Below are 21,848 nucleotides of genomic sequence, written 5' to 3'. Positions count from 1 at the left end.
AGGGCTGCACAGCCGTGAGTGTGCAGAAGACTGCTGAGCGCTGTCTCTGGGAGTGCCTGTGGTTGGGGCGGCTTTATTTTGGCCTCATCCTGCAATGTGAAGAGTCATCTTCTGCTGTGGCCTTTCTACTCCTGTGAGTGGTGAGGCTCAGACACTTTGCAGAGTCATGTTTAGTTTTTCCTCTTTGCTAAGTGTAGGCAAAAAAGGTTTAAGCCTGAGAAATTGCTCCATCTGCAGAAATGACTTTCAGTTTTGCCTGGTGTAAAAAACTTGAGAGCTTTTTAATCGTTGAGGACAGTCTGTGGGGGGAAATAACCCGTGAAGCCTGGGTGACACTGGGAAGAGCTGCGCTTCCATCCCTGACATGGGTGGGGACTTCACCCCCGTTCAGGCAGTGAAGGGCCCAGAACCATGAGCGGAGTTGACACTCGTGAATATTTACGTGTATTCGCTGCTTCATCTTGGATATTAATTTCAAGCTGAGTCAGTTTGTGGCGGCAGCCTCATCCTACATCAGGAATTTATAGTATCTGCTCTTTGAGGTGAAGACCAGACAGACTTGATTATTTAACAGTCTCTCTTGAATTGATATCTCAGATTCCTTTGTCAAAAGGAAAACAGCAGAAATACAGAAGTCCTTTAATGCCGATGTGACCTGGAAGGGGTTTAGTCTAAGTGCATCGGTGGCCTTATCTGCGGGTGGGGAAGATGATAACAGTGCTTCCCTCAGAGGGGCTGGGGAGGGGGGAGTGAGAAGCACAAATGTAGGACTTACACGTGATGCTCATGAATGACCGAATTTAGTGCTCTCAGCCTGGTGAGGCCTCAGGGGCAGAGATGTCGGAACAGAGCAGTCCTAGCCAGAACTCGATCCGTGTTGGCAGCTGTTATGATCACTATCACCACTGTTGGTTTTCAGGTAGTTTTAAGACTTGGTAATATGAATTCTTGAGTAATGTTAAAAGACTAGACATCTCAGATCCTGTTTACATAGTTCTCAAGATTTCCTCTGAGAAATGGATGTTTTTTTCCCCATCTTAAAACTGAGTTGTGTTTCTAAAAAAATTCTGTATTCCTCCATCATTTTGCTTTAATTCTCCATTTCTTAAAAAAAATTTTTTAAATGAAGTTACTGGGGACTGAACTGAGGGCCTCATGCATGCTAAGCACATACTCTCCCAAATGGGGTATAATCTCCCCCCTGTTTTTTTTAAACTTTACTTTCTTAATATTCAGAGTTTAGAGGCCTCTAATTATTTTTCTGGAGACTTGTCCATGAACCTGTAAATCTATAATTAATTTACAAAACTTGGTGTATTAAAAAAATCAATAGAATATTCTGCAATCCATCCAAAAGGAAATGTTCATTGACTTAAAATGTTTCTCCTTTATGGTGATTTCTACTTTTTGGTCTAGCTTAATTTATTAACAGCCATCCTCATCATCATAATGACCAAACTCGCTCTGAGTGGACACCTACCTAAGGCTAAAATGCTTTCCTCATGTTTTATTTCATAGCAGGTGTTTGAGCGTAGGTATCAGTGTCTCCTTTTTTGCAGCTGAGGGATTTTCAGATGGAGCAGCTTGTCCCAAATCATACGCAGCTGGTGGTGGCTACCTCTGTTCTGGAACCCTGGCTGCACAGGATGCATTTTTAATTGCTCCTCTAATCAGCCTCCCATTGAGTGGTTTCCCGAACACCTCTAAGTCCATAAATGGCCGATTTTAGTGATCTCAGCCTGATGAGGGCTTTAAAGGAGAGACACCAGTGAGAATGTGAGACAGAGTGGCATAAATTAAAATTGCCCATTTTCAGAAATGTTTTATTCTCAGGTAATGACTTAAAAATGTAGTATTTTTTTTATTTTAGTGCTCTGTAAGCATTAAAACGAAACATTTAAAATAATTATTGTGCAAAAGAGAAGGGGGCTTTGAAAGTCCAACCATTGCTTATGATGTTACATGTTTTTCTCTAGTGGCCCTTATTGACAGATATACTTACAAAGACTGAATTGGTTTTATGTAGTCTTAGTATTGAAGAAAAGATTGTCAGTGAATATTGTAACTAAAGTCTTTACTCTTTTCTTTCCTGATGATGAATATGTAATTTGTTTTCATGACTTAAGTACATTTCTTCATTTGTGAAATTTGAGTAATATGGTTTAAGTTGTCTGACTGTGAGAGTTAGACGCCTTGTACACAAAGCACCCAAGAGGTGCTTAATAAAAATATGCTGTCACAACGCCAGATAGTTTAGAAGGATCAACTCTGAATAGTAAAGAAGGTGTCTTATTTCTGATGCATATTGAATATGTTTATATATGATATATATGAATATGGTTTAAAGTAACAAGGATTCTTTTTTTGTGTGTGCACTATGAAGTTTTAATGAAATCTGTATCATTCTAATGAGACAGGGACTAGTTAAATTGCCTTAAGCAGACGACCTTGAAGATTATTTACTCAGAATATGTATTGTTACATCTCAGAATTCATGTTGCCGTGTAACCATCCCCTCAGACATTTAAATTCGTCTGATTCTGAACAGATCGATTGAATTTAGAAAAATCCACATTCATCATTTTCAGGGAGTAAGCTTCTCACTTTTGTGATTAAAGAAAATTTTGATTTTTTTTCCTGCACTCTTAACAGGTTTAAAATATCAAAACATTGATTTGATGTGTCACTTTTTAATAGAGAGAATAAAGCTCATGCTGTTTTACTATGTAAATAAATGTTTTTGTATTTCAACAAACATATGATTTCTGGCTCTTTGAGAAGTATTTTGCAAGATACTTAGATTATCTGCTTTTGGATAAATACAGACGTGACTTTTATGAATATAGGCCTAGTACAGATCTGTTGGTTTTTGCTACAGTTCAAGACATGAGGCCTAGGGGAACTTTGCTCCGGATTGACAGGAGGACAGATCCCAGGTCTCAGTCTCCCCTCCTGTAAAATGAAGTGGCTGGACTGTATTCTTCCCCCTTCTAAGATGAGTTTCCATGAGCCTATGTCTTTTGTTTATATTCAGGACTATTAGCAATATCAGATTAAATACTGAATACCCCTCCCTTCCCCTGAAGCAAAGTGCAGTATGTGGTACACGAGCTTTTAGTTACCTGATTCTCGTTTCTCATCCTACAGGCAATTTTTGTGTTGCATGTTTCCCGGCAACCTGGAAGGTCTTTTTAGCCATAGGTGGCACTGTTGCACCTTCTTACAGTCTTAATTTTCCTGTTTTTAAAAGAAGGCTTAAACAACGTGATTTTATTTTGATTTCTTTGCTTAATGCTTCAGAATACCACAATGTCCATTGTGTCTGTCTGCCTGGAAAAATTATTCTGCTTATATCTTAGTTTTATTCTGTAATCTCGCTGTGAACTTTTCAGACTTGCTGTGCAAACAATGGCAAAATCGGACTTTTCTTCCAGTGTTAGAAACCAGTGAGCGTGAATTTTATAAAACATCTCTAAGCGGCCTCTGGAACACCTTAAAGGTGAAAAGTGTATTGAGTTCCCTGAGTATTGACCCCGCCGCTGTGTGCTTATTGGTGGGAGATGATTTGGTACATATAAGAAGGGGTGTAGTGTTTTGGCTTGGGTTTGTCTGCACGTGCTGCCACTGAGCCACGTGAGCCTGAGTCAGTTCGTTCTGAGTCTTTCCCTAGTCTGTGAGATGGGGACGCTCGTATCTGCTTTGTAGAATTGTGAGAATTAGAAGTTGTGTAAAGTGTTTACCACAGTGGGTATGTCAAGAGGGCTCTTAAACTTTTGCTGCTGTTTTGTGTGAAGCCATCATTTGATGGTCTTTGGCCACTACTAAGAAGCAGGAAAATTAGAAAAGCTGGTTTTATGATGAAAGATATTTGAGGAGGTTCCATAGTTCCTATACCCATAATTTAGCATCAGCAGAGTCAGAACTGTTACACAGTGGCCCTGAAACAATGTTAAGCCACAGAATTTTTTGTTACTTCATATATGTTGGGGCTTAAGGGGATCCAATACTTATACACATGTTGTCTCCAGAAGCAAACTGAGAGATGACACAAAAGAGTAGGCAGGCGTTAAATGTCTTCTTTGTTACTGATGAAGCCATGTTCTCCATGAACTTCAGGGCTGTGGGTAAATGAGTGTCATGATACTGTGTCCCAGAAGTAGAGACTTACCCTGTCCCAGGTATCTCTGTGCCACAGCGAGCTTTCCCTTGAGAGGATCTGCCCCATCATGCACAGGGATGTCCTGCCATGGAGCTGAGCATCCCGGGTGCTTCCCAAGGGTGGCCAGCCCTGGAGGGAAAGGAAGGGTTTCACATGCCCTGCTTGTCTCCCTGGAATCACACCTCACTCTGTTAGTGTGAGGAGGGCTAGCCGTTGGCCAGGGGTCAGGGGTATGAAGGGAGAAGCACTCTCCATGGCCCAGAGGAGTGGGGAGGAGGCATCCTCTCCTTCAGTTTAAACAGGTGGTGGGATGGAACAGAAGGGTGCACCCCAAGAGTTTATAAAAGGAGAAATAAGGATTTTCTTTGGGACTTAGACGAGCCAGGAAACACAGAAGATGATTAGAAGGGAGATTTGTAAACCCCTGTAATATTAAGTTGACATTTGTTGAGCACCAAAAATGTGCTACATTCTTTTCTGAGAGTTTTACAGAAATGTATCCTTCAATCTTCTCAACAAGCGAGTAAGGAAGGTTTGATTTTTATCCCAGCTTTACAGTGTGGAAATTGAGGCACACAGAGGGTAAGTTGGCCAAGGTCACAGAAATAGTAAGTGGCAGAGCTGGTATTTAAACCCTGGCTGTCTGGTTTTGAGGCTCACAGAGACGGGCTTTGGATGTTTAGATGTATCTGCATGCCTTGATCTCTGTACGTCTGTGCATCCATTAGCCCAGAAAGGACAGGGAAAGGAGAGTCACGCAGGTGCTCACTGTCGTGTCTCGGCCACTGTCCACGAAGAGTGCACCGTGATTAGCTTTGTTTTCCAGGCAGTAGATCTGTTGGTATAACAGAAATTTAGTCCATTGAGTTAATCTAGAAACCTTTCCTGCTCTACTTCTGTCCATGCTTGCCATGTGACTGCCTGCCTGTGATTGGGCCGTTGAGGAGAAAATGTACTCATGTTTGAACTCTGATATTTCAGTCTGGTTCATAGTTTCACGTCTTCTGTTACATTAATAATTTAAGTTTCTGGTTTTCTTGCATCAGTGTCTCATGCGTTTGGTTAATGTGAAATCAGTCCATGGGAGCCCAGGGGTGCTGACTGCATAATTTTTGAGCACGTTGTGGCACTTCTACCTGTGCAGACCTGACTGGATGATGTCCAACTTCCGCACTTTTTTACCCCAATATCAGGGTCCTATCCCATCCCCGGATGTGAGGCTGGAAGCTTTCTGAGAAGGCCAGTCAGAGGCCAAGTCCACCAATCAGAAAATGATGAACTACCTCAAAGTGGGTTTAATAGAAGAAAAGGGCTTCCAGGTAGTCCGATGGGCTGTTCAAGTCCCTTTGGTGAGAAGCTGTCCACTGTCTGTGGTTGAGCTGCTTCTTTGCTGTTGAAAAGTCTGGAGTAGATGAAGGGACTTTAAAAAGCAGAAAGGAGTGATTTCAGGTGGTACATCCACACCGGGGAGAAGTGATGGATGACCGCCTGTGTGAGGCATAGAGTCCTACAAACTTCATAAAACAGCTTCAAATGATCTTCCATCTGAGTGCACTTCATATGGGGTCCAGTTCATCACTGGTCGCCCTGAGAGGGCAAATATTGATGATGGCAGAAAGGACACGGAGGCATCAAAAAGGTCTCAGTCATGTTCCCTGTTTAAAGGATGTGGCACAGTGTAATATATTTGAGCTGGTTTTTCACTGAACAATTTTTGTGTTTTCTGGGACTCCCCAGTGCCCCAAGGTTCCATGCAGCTGGGTGTCCCCTCAGTGCAGCTCCGTCAGCGGTTGCCCTGGGCAGACGCGGTGTCACGGGGAGCAGGACGGTCAGCGTCCCCGGCTTCTCCGAGCTCTGTCTCCTCATCCGCAGTGCCGGGTTTCTCATCCGTGTCTACTTAGTAGGGTTGCTGAGAACCACACGTGATGGTTATCAGGTGTGATTGGTTGTTGTCTCTGTGATTGGCATATGGTCAATATTTGATAGAAACACTTGTTTTTTTATTCCAATTGTGGCTCCTAGATTGCAGTGGTTTTTAGTCTGCATTTTTTAATATCTTTACTCATTTTTAAATATGCACTTATTTTTATTTATTTTTTTGGAGGTACTGGGGACTGAAGCCAGGATATTTTGCATGTTAAGCAGGTGGCCTACAACTGAGTAACACCCACCCTCCTTGTCTGCACTTAAAAATAAATATTGTAATACACAAAAGAGCTCTTAAACACCATCATGGGACATAGTCTCTGTATAGGCATTTGAACACGTATACTATATCAAGAAGAATAAATGTTGGGACAAACCTTTCTGAATCTGTTAATGTGCTTAAAAACGATCATAGCTAGTGATAAACACGAGACTTGGATCCAGTACTTCTTAGGGTCTGTTTTGTCATCATGGGAAATTACATTCTACAGAGAAGTCTAATTGGGTCTCTTTGATAATTGGATGGTTTAGCAGATGATCAAGGCTTTCAAAAGCTGACAGTTTTGTATGTTAAACTAACTACAAATTTATCTTCTAGAAATTGGAAATCCTAAGCTTGTGAAGTGCCCAGTAATCCAGGGGGAATATGTCTGTGTGTGTGAACGATTGTGTGTGTGATTTCAAGAATGTAGAAAGAAGTTCCATATAGACTTCTGATATGTTTCTCCTCTAGTTTAAGCTGTAGGCATATATTTGCACAAATAAATTGATATTCTTTTGTCATTTGGCATATTGGTGGGAATAAGTCATTCTCATACTTGTTTCAGAAGGGTTGGGGAGCATGAGCTTAGAAAACGGGAGGAGAAAGAGGCAGGGAGGCACTTCACACTCTGTGCAGGATATGAGAAACAGTAGCTTTTCTCTTCTCTTTTCTCCTAAAGCAAACTGGCACTGAATCGTAAGATACGATTATTCAGAATTGCTTTTCTAATCAGATACAAGTGCCTCAGATTTTTCAAGGCAACATGAGTGATGAAATGTGTTTTAACATTTATCTTTAAAAGTAGTTTTATTTTTCAAGGAAAAGGCTATAGCCTGTTCTTTCTTCCAGCGGCAAAAGAAATTCTCATTGATCTATGTACATGATCTATGTGCTTAGTTTCTTTGCGGTTTTTTGGTTTTAAGTGTTTGTTTCATTGTGGTGTGAATGAATGTTTAAAATTTTTGGATTTTCATCTTTAGAACATGCTGATTTATCAGAACTGTTAAAAACTTGATTGTTCTTTGGTCGTTGTTTGGTGGAGCACCCTATTGATTTCTGCTGTGTGTTAAAGAGGGAAATTCTTCCTCTAGCCTGCATATCATTAAGTGAATGGCTTGCAGTGTGCCTTTAAAATTCATTGAATGCATTGAGCATGTTTGTCCAGTGAAGTTTAAATTGACTCTTAGTATTACTTTGCTTTTTTTCTGTGGCTTTTGCTCCTCTCCACAAGAATTTGAATTCCCTGTTGCATTTTGTATACGTGTTTTTAACAGGGGAAGATATTTTGAATTTTTTACAGAGGTGGGTTTTCCTATCCCCTCTGAATGCCTTCTGTAATTGATACAACAAAAATCTGTTATTGCAGTGCTAAATAATTTCATAAACTATTTTTTGGCTTAATCAGAAACAATGAGAAAGAGTGATAATAAAAAATACGAAAACCTTCCTTCCTTTGAAGAATATAAATCAGGTGGTTAGGCTGACGCATGCTTTGTGCCTGACACACTTACTCTCATGTCATTGTGTATCATGATTCGGAGATGGAGATACTTCAGGTTTATAGATTTTTGTTTTAACATTTGTGCTGAATTCTTTCTTCAGGCTGATGTTTCCTGTTGGGTTTGTGGAATGTGTAAAAGAAGGGAAACAAATGCTTTTTTTTGTTTTCAGGAGGCCTGAGTTGCTGATGAGAAAACAGTTGAGGGTGGGCTGAGGAACAGAGTGACACTCCCTCTCCTCCCGGCTGAAATTGATGAACAATAAAATCAATTAAGTGTATTGGTATTTGACCAATTGAAGTTAGCGAGCTCAAACTGGCTAGTTATGCCCAATGGAAAGTATTGAATTCACCGGCAGAGTTAGGTGCTTTACCAAGTAGAAGCAGCTTAGAGCAATCAGAAAAATCAGTAATATGATGAGCTATAAAAAGTATATAATATCCTTTATTTCTGAAACTTTTCTAAGTTAAGTTGTGTAGAGATAAAATTAAGTTTCAAGCACCAGGAGTTATGAGTGTGGGTGGTTCTGTGGGATCGTTATTCAGGGATGTGCATAGACCCTTCTAGAGTGGCTGAAGCTGGCAGGAAAAGACCCAAAACCAGGATTTGTCATCCCAGGGTATTCTCCATAATGGTTCCATGTGGGAGCCCTTGATTGGGTTAACAAATTGTAGCAGACCCAGGCCGCCTGTCAACTTTAAGAAGAAAAACTATGCTTAGTAACTGCTTTGCAAGCAAGCGCCTGTGCATCCTCACTCCTGTCTCCTTGCCTTAAAAAGCAGAGACAATGCTTTGCTTGCGTAGTTGAGGTTTTAGATAGCACTCTGCTCATTGCAAAGCAAGGACCCAGGACCTCAGCTATAAAAGCTGGGCTTGTGTGCTGTTAGATAGTCTGTTATCCCCAAAACAAGGACCTGGCTGGTCTGGTGGTCTGCTTTGTAATTCACATATCTAAAGAATGTATTTTGTTCCCCTCACCCCATGACTTCCCTAAAGATACACTAAGACTTTGTACTCATGGTGTATTCTATAATCTCTGTCTCATCCACTTTCCCCAAGTTCCTGCTTACTATCACACAACTGTTAATGACTATTTCCTTTGATTATACACAATAAATATGGGAGCATTTGATAGGCTCGTGGAGTTGGCTCCCTACTCCCTATCGATTGCTGGACTTTTTCCAGTCTTGAATAATCATTCCGTGTCTGTAAGATTTCTGCCAGCCAGAACCCACAGTTCCAGGTGAGAAGGATGCAGGTTTATCTCTCCTACCCGAGGGAGAGAGAGTAGAGAATTGAGATCTGCTCCCTTGTGGTCCCTTCCTGCCCCAGGGCAACCCCAGTTCACCTGCAGCCTTCTGGCCTCTGCTCACAAGGCCTCTGTCCCAGGACTGACTGCAGCCTTTTCTTCCCTGGTCAACATTTCCTGTGCCTTTCAGAAGTTGGTCTCTTCTCTGCAATTGAACCCTGGCAGATGTGATGGTGGTCGGTGTGCTGGTGGGCAGTCACTTGGGGCTCCCAGGAACCATGCTGATTCTCCTTAGTCTCTCATTTGGGGTTACAGAACTGTCGTGCACCGGAGGAAGCCCATTCACGTGAGGTCAACACAGCATTGCATCACTTTCATTTTATATTTGAATTTTCAGTGGAGAAATTATTTGTAGCTAACTGTTCCAGATTTTCGGCCTCCTGCTTTCCTCACCACCATTTCCTTGTTGGCTCTGGTGCTTGTTTTAAGAACCAGGTTTCTTCTCTGGTCATTTTTAGCAGCTGGGCTTGCCGAATCCTTGATCTTCATTTGAAGCAGAATGCTTCTTCGTGATGTCAAACTGATTTTCCTATTTCTGAATATTTCTTGTACACGCAGCAACTGTTTCAAGTGAAATGCTCTTGTCCAATTTCAGTTTACCCACATTTGATGATCTCCTGCTTTCATGCTGAGGGCAGTTTCTTCTTCCTGTAATAAAAGTTAGCAATTTGCATTTACTATGGGAAGGTACTGGCCCGAGGTGCTTTTGTTCTTAACAGTTTGAATACAATTCACCCATTAAAATGTACAGCGGTTTTTACTCTATGCCCAGAATTGTGCATCGCAGTCAATCTTAGAACATTTTCATCCCCCAACAGGAAGCCCCGTATACATAAGCAGTTATTCACATCTTCCCCATCCTCCCCCAGCCCCAAGGAGCCACTCTTCTCTCTATGAGGATTTGCCTGTGCTGGACATTTCATGTAAAATGAGTCATTTCATGTAAATGAAACCGTCTATTATGACTGACTTCTTTCACACTGAGTAACTTTTTCAATGTTTGTCAAAGTTGTGGCCTGGGTCAGTATTCTATGCTTTGCAATTGCTGAATAATATTCCACTGTATGACTGGGCCCCACTGTTTACCCATTCATCAGGTGATAGGCAATTTGTTTGTTTCTGCTTTTTGACTGTGATGAATAATGGCGCCGTGAACATTCCTGTAGGAGTTTTTATGTGGACACTTGTTTTCAGTTCTCTTACGTGTGTGCCCAGAGAGCAGAAAGGCTGGGTCATTCATAAACCAAATGTTTAACTCTCTGAGGACCTGCCAGGCTGTTTTCCAAAGTGGCCTCACTGTGTTAAGTCCTCACCAGCAAGGGCTGGGATCTCCGCTTCCTCTGTGACCTCATTACTGTTTGTGACTCTCTTTTTGAGTATATCCTATTGTAGTGAGTGTGAAGCAGTTTCTTCTAGTGGTTTTGACTTGATTTCAATTACAGCTAATGATATTGAACATCGTTTCTTTGTGCTTATTGGCCATTTGTATATTTTCCTTGAAAAATACCTTTTCAGATCCATTATTCAATTTTTAATTGAGTTGCCTTTGTATTGTTTAGAGGTAGGAGATTTTTTTTTTTTTTTGGAGATACAAATTCCTAATCAGATAAATGATTTGAAAAAATTTTCTCCTGTGTGTTGTTTTATCACTTTCTGGATTGTGTCATTTGAAGCAAAGTTTTCACTTTTGATGAACTCCAATTTATCTCTGTTTTCTTTGTTCCTTGTGCTTTTGGGGTAATATTTAAAATCTGAGGTATTTTATTTAAACTTTTATATATAAAATAACTTAATTTAGGACCGTTCTAGGAGACGGGTGCTGTTGTTGTCCCCAGTCTATGGACAGGAGACTGAGATGCAGAAAATTTCACTGACATATCAGTGTCACAGCTACCCAGTGCTGTGGGAGTTCAGACCCTCATGTTTGTCCCCAACATCTGTGCTTTTCACCAACATGCTCCACTCCTTCCTGGAATCGTTAATGAAAAAGTGTTTCCGTTTTTGATTTCTTGTTAGTTTGTTTTCTCTTTGGGGACCTCATCTCATTTTCCTTGCAGAGGTCAGTGTAGGTTTATTTTAGGTCTCATGTAGGCAGAAGCATTTCTATCAGTTAACTTCTTTATTACTCACTCTCCGGTTATGATTGTTGCTAGTTGACCTAATCAAGTCATGCTTAAGTCTTTCCTGCTCATGACACTAAAAACACAGTCATGACTTACAGAATGCTCAAAGAAGAAAGTACTTGAGTGATTTTATTTTGCTACCCAATCAAACCAATCAAATAAAAACCCCTGTGTTGACACATATATAAGCCCTCCAGAATAGGGTCACTGTCTTCCTTGTGTTTCATTGGTTTGGCCACATTGTCTGGATAGTGCCTTGCTGTCCAGCAGTTTTTTTAGGATACAGTGCTCGTGAACCATTTTAAGGACAGAATTTTGACAACAGACTGTGTTCATTTCACGAGGGAAAAGATCATATAGAAATACTGCTCTGATCTATTTTAAAATTTAGCTTGGAATTTTGAGAAGAGTTCAGGGAACCATAAAAAGATCTTTTTCACTAATTTTAGATCTATCTTAGACACATTATGGTTACATAGCAGAGTAACTTATCAACTAGATTTGACAAGAGGAGTGTATTATTGATTATTTGTTTTAGTTGAAATATTCTACCTGGGATAAAGTAATCAGTGCCCATAAATGAATAAATATGTTTGTATTTCTATGCAACATGGGAGCAGACTTCATATGTTTCTGTATAATATATATTACTGTGTTTTAATCTGTCTGTCAATGTTTTTATAGTTTTTCAGCAATGTTGTAGCCTTAGAGTTCTTCTAAGAAAATCACCCCTGATTCTAGTGCAGTTTGTACTGCGTATCCTGTCTTATGCATGGGATTCCACTGTCCTCTCAGTGAGGAATTTCCTCTCCTACTGAGGTAGTAGCAGAGTTAAAGGAACTGTGATTTCTAGGCCTTTGCTCTCCATGTGTTTGCAGTTGGCTGTCAACCACGATTTTACCTTTCTTGAGTTTTCATTGTTAAATTAGAATTTTGGAAATAAATATTAATATGTTGCATCGGTCTCCTTAGAATCTTGATGTGTTTGTGCTTTTCAGATGTAAATTTATGAAAAATGTAAATGCACTCTTGTTTTTAAGTAGTCTTTTTTCACTAGATATTTGTTTACCTCTTTATAGTTAAAATATTTTTTCCCAATGAATGAATCAGTGTGCATGTTTTAAAAGATACCTTACTTTTTATTTTTCTTATTGTAAAAGATATATTCATTATAGAGAATTTGGAAAATAAGGATAAACACAATAATAACTTAAAAATGGCCTCTAATATCACTTGGAGAGACAGTTGTAAGGTTTGAAATTGAGAATTACAAGTCCTCTCATGTTGTTCTTCTTTTTCAAGTACGTTTTGGTTACTGAGACCCTCGAATTCCCATATGAATTGTAGTAGCAGCTAGTCAGTTTTTGCAGAGGAGCCTGCTGGGATTGTAATCGAAACCACGTTGTATGTATGGATCGCTCGGGGAGCACTGCCACTCCAAGAGCACTATCTTCTGATCCAGGAATGTGCGTGGTGTGTCTGTCCAGGTATTTAGGACTTCTTTAATTTTTTTCAACAATGCATTGTGTTTACAGAGTATTATTTTACTTTTTTTTTGCCTTTATACTGAGTAAAAGTGTGCAAGTTACCGGGATCAGAAGTGTATTTGAGCCCCGCCAATTGCTGCCACCATGTACGCTGTGCTCTTTCTTTGCCCTGTGTAAAATCTTGCACAAAATAGGACCTCAGTAACCCTCTCTTGAATGAATGATTATATGATTGTTGGATGATGCTTGAGAGTCCTTGTGATGATGTCTTTTTCCCAGCCTTTCCCCTCCTCTTAACTATGCCCTTTCTCTTCCTTTCATCCAGTCTGGTTTTCAGCCTGCCTGTGGCATTGATTTTCCCTGTCTGTACACTCTTCCTTTCACTGGTACATGATAATGTTACATGTGGGCTGTGGAAATTTGCTAGATGTCAAGAAAGTGCAAATCCATTGCATGGTAGTATTTTCAGACTGTGGTATTCTTTTATCGATTGAAATTAAATCAGGCTGACCCCCTGAGCCCTCCCGTGAACTCTTTTCTCCTTCCTTCAGTTGATACTGCTCTGGTTGCTGCCTGTGCCCTTCCCCCAGCCTTGGTTTTGGTGTTGAGTAAGTCACCATCACTGGAGCCCTCTCTTTAAAAGATGAAAACATTTGCTCCTTCTCCCTGGTTGGGGACTTGGATGAAATGAGGTACCAGATAAAGAATGCAGCCCCACTTATTCTGATCCCTGCTCTTTCCGTTGTACTCTTTTTGAAATAGTACAGTTCAACAGTATAAAGATTGATTGTGAGCTAATGAGATAGACAAGACAACCGAAAATTTATTAAATATCCTTTCATGCCAGAAACAAATGTATTATACACACAAAAAGCACATAAAGCACGGTAGTACTGTGGTTACAAACATGGGTTTGAGATCGAGTCCTGCTCTGGAGTGACCAGTCCTGTGAGATGGAGAACTGGTATGTCGGCTTAGCCTCTCCCATACTTGTTTCCTGTCCTGCAGAGACGGGGCTCGCTAGGCGTCCCTCCCCCATAGAGGTGCTGTGGGGTGTAAATGGTGCGCGTGGGCAGCCCGAGCACAGCTGCTCGTTCCTCGTAAGTGCAGGATAGAATGGATTTGCAGAAACAGCTTTATGACCGTCCCGTGTAGACTCTCAGTGCTCCAAAGGGATGTCTTATGGTTTGGATGTGGGATTCTCACTTCTCTAAATACCCAAAAATTGTGTTATTGGGCCTTGCTGATTTGAAACTATTCTTTAGAAAGTACATATTGTAGATATATTTTTCAAGCATGTGTGCTTTTTTCTTTTATTATTTATAGTTCTACTCTCTCTTGGTGGGACTTTTCATGGAATCCAGGAAACAGCCCTAAGCCACTGGCCTCTTCACACGTCTCCGTGGCGGTTTTCTTCCCTGACTAGAAGAGGGTTCTGCATAGGAAATTTTCTTTGTTCCCCTTTTCTTGGAGTCTGTCTGTCTGCCCATCTCTCACCTGTCCATCTGTCCATTTATCAACCCACTCATTCTTCTGACTTGTTCCAAGAAGCATATTAGGCAGCTTACAGAAGAACAGATACCAAATAAACAGGTGAGAAAATGGGGCCAAGTTCAGACAGTGAGGCTACGAGGCGAGATTGTGTGATGGTTGCAGGTGTGAGACATATAAGACTTATAAGATTGCTGTGACTTATAAGATCGACATCAACAGTGTGCCTGAGGCTCCCAGCAGACACAGGGAAACAGGGTTTGTGGGAGATTCTCACTGGATGTGAAATAAATAAGTGGATGAGGAGAAGCCCAGACTTTCCACCTACTAAGGCTTAGGAGAATATTTTGAGTGTCTTCCAAAATCAGAGTATTTCATCTTTTCCTTTGTCAGAGTTCTATGTATAGTTGGTTACATTCTATACATGGAAATTTCTCCAAAACTGCTTCCCACGTGAGTCCCATGGCTCGGAATGGGGTGGTTCTGCTCATTGACGGGTGTTGGTCAGAAACAGAAAATGACATCCTCCAAGAAGCCTGGGATTTGTCAGTTATGTTTTTTCAGTGCTGTTGACTTCAGAAAATGCTTTCACAGTTCCTCTCCATCTGAGGCGGCAGCGTGCTCTCTTAGCAGCATCAGGAGCTCAGGGCCACGGGATGGTGGGGGCTGACTGCACTGCCGTCAAGACAGCTGAGGTAGTCACTGCAGGCGTGGTGCTTTCACGTAGTGCATTTCATGTTCTTTAATAGGTTTCAACAGGGAGTTAATTGAGTTAATTAACATTTAGTAAATATGATGCTTTGTTGTAAAGACAGTTATAGGCAGAATATAAGCTGTGAAGACTTTAAAAACGGTTTCATTACTGAAATTTCAGCAGGGAAGATTTAGTTTATCTTATTTATGCCTCTCTTTTACAGTAACAAAGAAACAAGACAGAAAAAGCAGAGGATGGTTTCTGTTCTTCCTCTCGGCTTGCAGGTGCCCTCACCTCCAGTGGCATCCATCCAGACACCAGCACTGACACTGGCCGTGCTCAGAACTGCCTCAGCCCTGAAGACACAACTGACAAATAGAAGGGGGCCATGCCCTGTTACAGCAGGTGCTCTCACTTTGTGGGTCCTTATGTAACTGTGCATTGTTATTCAGGATCGCCCGTTCTACATTGTGTGACGCTGCTGCGGTGTCTCCTAGTTATTTGTTTCTGTAAGTACTCATGTATTTTCTCCAATGCATGGTACTAGACATCTAAAAATGCTTTTTTCAGATGAAAAATAATGCCTATTTAATATAATAATTCTGAAAAAAGGGGCAAAAGAGGGTATCCTTGTCCCACTACTCAGAGACAGTAATTAACACTTTAACATCTATTTTCTGTTCTTTTCGTCAGTGTGTATCACCTCTGTCATAAAAACCAGCGATCACTCTGTGCCTGTTTACTGTGTGGAGACCTCCATTTTCCATTCGGCTTATTACATGTTTTTCTGCAATATTCTATCTCCCCTGGCATGATTTTTAATGACCAGTATAGCATTCTGTCTTGTGGAGGCATCGTCCATTTTACTTCGGGCTTAAATAAACTTTTAAATTCAAGTATAATTAACTGAAATACTGAAAAGAGAACTGTGGTGGTACCGAAAGGCCCCTAACTCCCTTCCCCTTATTTCCTGAGTGTAAAAGCTGTTGACAATGTGGTGTATATATTTCATGACCTTTATGCCTATGACATATATATATATATACCCATAAATACATACATACCTACATACATACACGTATATGAGAAATCTATGTATATGTGTGTGTATATATGCTTTATTGAAAAATAAGACCATACTATATGTGTTCTGCAGCTCGCTTTATTCACTCACGGGTATATCATAGACGTCCTCCCACTCCAGACTCACCCGGTCCTTTCAGATAGACTGGAGGGGTCTCCTGATGTGCAGGTGTGGTCTCTTGTGCAAGGACACCTTTGGTGGGAGAGTGATGTGGACAAGGCCCTGGAGCATGCCGAATCGCCGGCCCCTTCAGAGCCCACATCTTGCCGTGATTGACCGCATCATTTTCTTGATGTTGGACCCTTAAGTTTTCTCCATTTTCCACTGTCAGAAAGGATGTTTGACTGGCATCCCTCTTGTACAAACATTCCTCTGATCTTGTATGTGTATTCCTTTAGTTAAGGCTTCTGGAAATTTAGTCCCTGGATGTGACATTTACACTCATCACAGGCTCCTTTCAAGTGACTCTAGAAATTGCTTCTCCAGTGGGGAATGAAAAGATGTAGAATAACTTATGTAACCAATTCTCTATCACTGGATATGATTTCACTTCAGCTTATCATCCCACCATTTTAAACAGTGCTGTGTAAATGCTCTGATGAGTACATCTTTTGAACTGATTTTTTTTCTAAATGAAATGATTCCTAGAAGTTGAGTTGAGTCTGTGTGTACACACGTTTTTCAGAGTTTACATATCCACTGACATGTCGTCCTCCAAAATGTCGCTCACAGTTTGTTCTCTCACAGATGGACACTAGCTAGAATATCTTTTATAAATATTTGCCAATATGATGAGCAAAAGTGCTTTTTCATTGTTTTAGTTTGTATTTGATGACCAGTGAGGTATTGAGCATTTTTCACTCATTAGCCATCTGACTTTTTAAAAGTGAATGATCCCTTTTGTCCTTTGCACACATTTAAGTGAGGGAGCTTCTTGTTGCTTTGTGACAGCTCTTTGTATGTTATGAACATTAACCCCTTGTCTTCATCAACATGTATCACAGAGCTTTTTCTTGTCATTTCTTGCCTTTCATTTTGTTCAGTAGGTTTTTTATTTTCGTTGTGGCCCAAAATATTTTTAAGATTGTAAATGTCTTCCTTTTGGGTTTTATCTTTGGTATTATTCTTAGAAACACTTTCTTATAATGATATAAATCTCTTCTGTAAGTTTTTTTAATCTCTAAGATGGAGATGATAATAGTACTTGTTATAGTGAGGAGAAGTTGAATTAATATGAGCAAAGAGTTGCATTTGTTGTTATTAGTATTTTAATATTTACATCACTATCTGTAATTTTTCTTGTGGTCATTAGCACAGGAATAGAATTTGTTCTTTCCAGGTGATTCTCTGATTGTCCCAGGACAATTATTGAATTCATACTTTGCTCTTTGATTTGAAATCCCACCTGTACAATATACTTATGTACACTAGAGTCTCTTTTTGAGCTCATGGTTTATTTCTGTCAATTTTAATTTCTTACTCCAGTGCTATATCTTACATATTGTAAAAATTTATTTAATAACTGAAAGTGTGATTTTTTTTGATTCTTTTCTTCCATCCCAAATTTTCTTGGCTAGTATTATGACTTTATTATTCCTGAAGAATTCTAAAATACTTTGTTCAAGTTAAAAGAAACAGATAAGTGTTTTCATGGGATTTTTTAGTAAGTTTTGAATTATCTATAGGAGAACTTACATCTTTACAAAACTGCTTTCCTCCATGCAATATGTTGATGTCTCTACATCCACATCTCTTACTTTACTCCTCAGTAGAGTCCAGTAGTTTTCTCCATGTAGAACATGGGCTTTAATTTTGAGTTTATTCCAGATTATTGTTGATGTCTTTGTTAATTCTGTAAGTGAGAATTTTTTGCTATTATATTTTGTAACTGTTAAAACTGACACCTAGGAAGGCAGATTCGGTTTGTAAATACTCACTTTGTAAATTGTCATTTAAAATTGTAAGTATTAAGTAATTGTTCCAGAATCCTTTCTTTTCTGTTTTTAAAAATTTGTTTCCAAGATTATCAAAATGGTCATAGCTTAGTAGTATATTTGGGGAGACAGATGGAGAGAGGTAGTTTGGCTCATGTACAAACTCTGAACAGTTTCATGGCTGCATTTAGGCTGGAGAAGCTGCAAAAGAGCCCAGGTTAGACTGGGGATGGCTTTTTATGCACTTGAAAGCCAGCTTTCCTGCCTTTATGGTGAAGCATGTTGGGCGTGGCAGGTAGACGATCAAGGTCCCATGGAGGCCATTGGCTGCACAGAGCGCTGTGACTGTGAGAACTGGAGACCATCGCCATGGGAAATGCTTGGCGCCAGGAACACTGCAGGGGAGCTGGGGAGCCTGTGTGTTAAGGATTTTCCAGTCCTGGGAGTGGGAAGATCAGACTCTGCATTCAGATCTGAGTTTGAATTCATCCTCTCTTGTTTACTGGTCCTCTGACTTTTGTCAAGTTATACATCCTCTTTGAACTCCTGTTTTCTTGTGTCTCAAAATAGGAGAATTACGGTCTGCTGCTAGAGTGTTTGATCAGGGTAAATGATTTGTGTCTATAAGATGCCACGTACTGTCACAAGTTCAGTGAGAAATGGGCTGTTGCCTCTTCTTCTGCAACTCAGTGTTCGACAAGACATCGGGGGAAAGCCAGTCCCTAGTTTGTGTGTGATGCAAGTAGGAACAAAATTAATGTCTTGCCTTTCCCTAGCAGTATTCGTACTCCTTTGCTTCATTTACTTCTTTCCTCCTTTCCTTTCCCCTTTCCCCTCCTCCACCATAAGAGCCTGATACGCTCTCAGAACACTAGATTCAAATTACTTTAAAGGTTGTCTCATCCTCATGAAATGACAGTAAGATAAAAAAATCTGTAAATATCCCAGAATTCATTGTATTTGATTTACACACACATGCACACACACACACACAATCAGGCTACCTCCCACTTGCTGAGGGAGAAGGAACACTTTTTCTGTGTTTCCATTCACTGAGCGTGAGAACAAAGTCTCTTATGCAGACTTTCTCCCGGGTTCTTGCATGGTGTTTTTAATTGGATTTCTGCTTTGTTGCCATAGAAATATTCTCCTAATAGAAGAGAGGAAATGGAGATATAGACATTCTGCTGAGATATTGGTTTCATTATATTTGAGTTGGAAAGTACTTAAGAGCATAGAGCCGTAACTTTTTATGGGTGAGAATCCATGATGGTGTAACTTGGACAAGAACCTGGGTCTTCTGCCATCGTGTCCATGCGGGCGAAGAGGCAACTGGGCAGGGGATGGCAGGGGTCCTTCTTGCTTGAGTTCCAGGGTCTTGCTAGTTTTCATTGCTCACCTGCCTTTAGTTTATGTCCATGTGGCCTCTCATGGGAAGGCCACTCTGTCCTGGTAGACTGAGTTTCTAATCAGCAAAAAGCTCTGGATCCACTCATATTTCCCAGAGTTTTTCTGCTGACCTGCTGACACTTTATATAAATGAGGCCTAAGAATCTACTGAATATAAAATTCTTATTGATATCAGTTGCCCTCGAATTCCATAGGAATGGGGTGCTGTCTCAGGCTGTCTAAGGCTAGATCTGAACAAAGATATGGTGATAGGCTGTGCTGCTGGACCCTCCACAGTCAAATGGGATTTCCACCTAGTTTTTAGAATCAGGCAGATGAGTTCAAATCTTGCGTTTACCAGTTATTAGCTTTGTGACCTTGGGGAAGAAACTGTACTTCTTTGTGTCCAATTTTCTTTGTCTGTAAGTAAGTTCAGTAAATATTTTAAGGTTTTTTTTTTTATAGAATTGAATGAGCTAATTCCCTCATTTATACCTAAAATACTGATCATGTGGTTCTATGTTGGTGCCTTGGTAGTTGATTACTAAGAAACTCGGCAGTGAGAATGTGGGTGGTGGACCCTTGGATCATAGAGCTTATATTCCAGGATATGCTTGTAAAAGACTGGATGTGCAGTGGATTTTTAGTAAATATCCATACCTTTCCTAATCCACATTGATTGTTTATATATCTTTACACTAATATATGAACAATTTTTTATTGAAATTTAAATATCTTTTTAGTATTTAAAATATGCAGCTATAACAAAAATACATGAAATAAATAGATTTGACATTTATTTTCTTTTCAATAAGCAAAACAAATAAAATAGAAAAGAAAAAAAGTTTTGAAGGAGTAGAAATAATTTTATTTCCATGGAATCAATTCCCTATGTTAGGTTTTTTGGTTGTGTTGTTAAACAGCATATAAAATTTAGAGGTTGTGACATATTGGAAATGAGGAAACAGTGGAGACATACTACCTCCAATGAAGTCATTTAGTTACCACATCAAAGCTAGTTCTGCTTCCTGAATGACAGGCCAGTAAATCGGGAGATGAGGTGTTAGAGCAAGGAATACTGACTTTATTTGAAAAGCTGGCAGACCCAGAAGATGGCATACTGATATCCTGGAGAACCCTCTTCCCCAAGTCAGAATTCAGTCTCCTTTTTTACTAAAAAGGGGCGGGGGTGTGGTTGGTTGTTGCAAACTTCTTGCTGTACGAATTGATTTCCTTGGAATCCTTTGTTCTTGCAGCTGTCCATGTGGGTCAAATCACGGTGACCCTTTAAAACCTCCAAAAAAAAAAAAAAAAGGTTATTCTCTATTTTGCAACTTGCCATCTCTACATAAGTGTAGAAGAGCTAACATCCTTAAAGATCAGAGCCCGCAGAATAGGCCCTCCTGGATATTTCAGGCTAAAGGCAACTTTCTTTTACAAAAGGTGCAGAGCTAGCATGTCTGAGCCTAGAAAACAGGGAACAGGTTTAAAGCCAAAGGAACACATCTAACATGAAGTCAAATTTTTTCTTTTCTATTAAAATTCCTTTTTCCACCTCATAAATAATTTTAGTAAGGAACATGAACATTTTTTAATTTTTCTTCTCAATAATGGATAAATGAGCCAACTACATTTTTGTGAGCAGGGATGCTGTGCGTGCCTTGGGGTCACAGCAAACTCTTGTTGGGGGTGGTCGACCCTGCAACATGTCTGATGCCCTGTGAGTGTTGGTGAGGGTCTCCCTAACCTGGGGCTCTCTTCAAAAATCAGCATATGGGCATTGACTTCTGGAGACCCCTTTTTCAGCTGCAGGAAATTTTTTCAGATACTGTGATTGAAAAATCACTCCAGCTGGGGATAAGTAGGGAATAAAGGAAGAGGAAAAGGGCTTGGAGTAAAGTAGAAGAGAAGGACAGAAGATTAGGGAGCCTGGGGGCTTGGAAGCGGGGCTTCGGGAGAGAGACGAGCAGAGGTGGGGAGGTGCCCGGCTCCGGAACCAGCTCCTGCAACTGTCCGTGAGCCCAAGCCACACAACATTTAATTGGCCCAGGACGCTATCCTGTCTGGATGTCACCCTGGGCAGAACCTTGAGAATCAAGGTAAGGGGTGGGCAGCACTCACCTAGGGGTCACTGAAGGCTTTAGTCATGTCCACAGTGCCTTTTATAGTCATGTGTCTTCACTTGCCCTTTATCTTAGGATCTGAGAAGCAGGAGCAAGGAACTCAGGGAGAGATCCAGGAAGACATCTGACTCTGTTAAGAGATGACAGTCACAGCAACAAGGGGAGCGAAGACACTTGCAGCAAAGCAAAATGACTTCACAACGATTGCATCAGAGCTGCAGGTGTGAGAGAGCCTAGGCCTGTCTCAGAGTGCAGGGGACAAGTGGAAAGGAATGGTAAAATTTCCACTGACAATTGAAATTTTGTTAAATAGCCTCCTACTCTTAATTGTATCTCTTCATTGTATGTAGGTGTATTTCTGTGAGCAT

The 21,848-nt window shown here is 40.4% G+C and overlaps 1 long non-coding RNA gene across 1 annotated transcript in view; it reads left to right on the top strand.

Moving 5' to 3' along the window:
• LOC135318841 (uncharacterized) overlaps positions 1 to 21,749 on the top strand; it is a 31,934-nt gene extending 10,185 nt beyond the window's left edge. The window contains exons 2-3 of the long non-coding RNA XR_010377224.1: positions 15,174 to 15,459; positions 21,556 to 21,749. This is a non-coding gene — a long non-coding RNA (uncharacterized LOC135318841). The remainder of the gene's footprint in view (positions 1 to 15,173; positions 15,460 to 21,555) is intronic.
• Positions 21,750 to 21,848: the final 99 nt, after the last annotated feature.

The sequence above is a fragment of the Camelus dromedarius genome, chromosome 22 (genome assembly GCF_036321535.1).
Source record: "Camelus dromedarius isolate mCamDro1 chromosome 22, mCamDro1.pat, whole genome shotgun sequence".
NCBI classification, from domain to species: domain Eukaryota; kingdom Metazoa; phylum Chordata; class Mammalia; order Artiodactyla; family Camelidae; genus Camelus; species Camelus dromedarius.
This window is presented reverse-complemented; position numbering and strand designations above follow the sequence as displayed.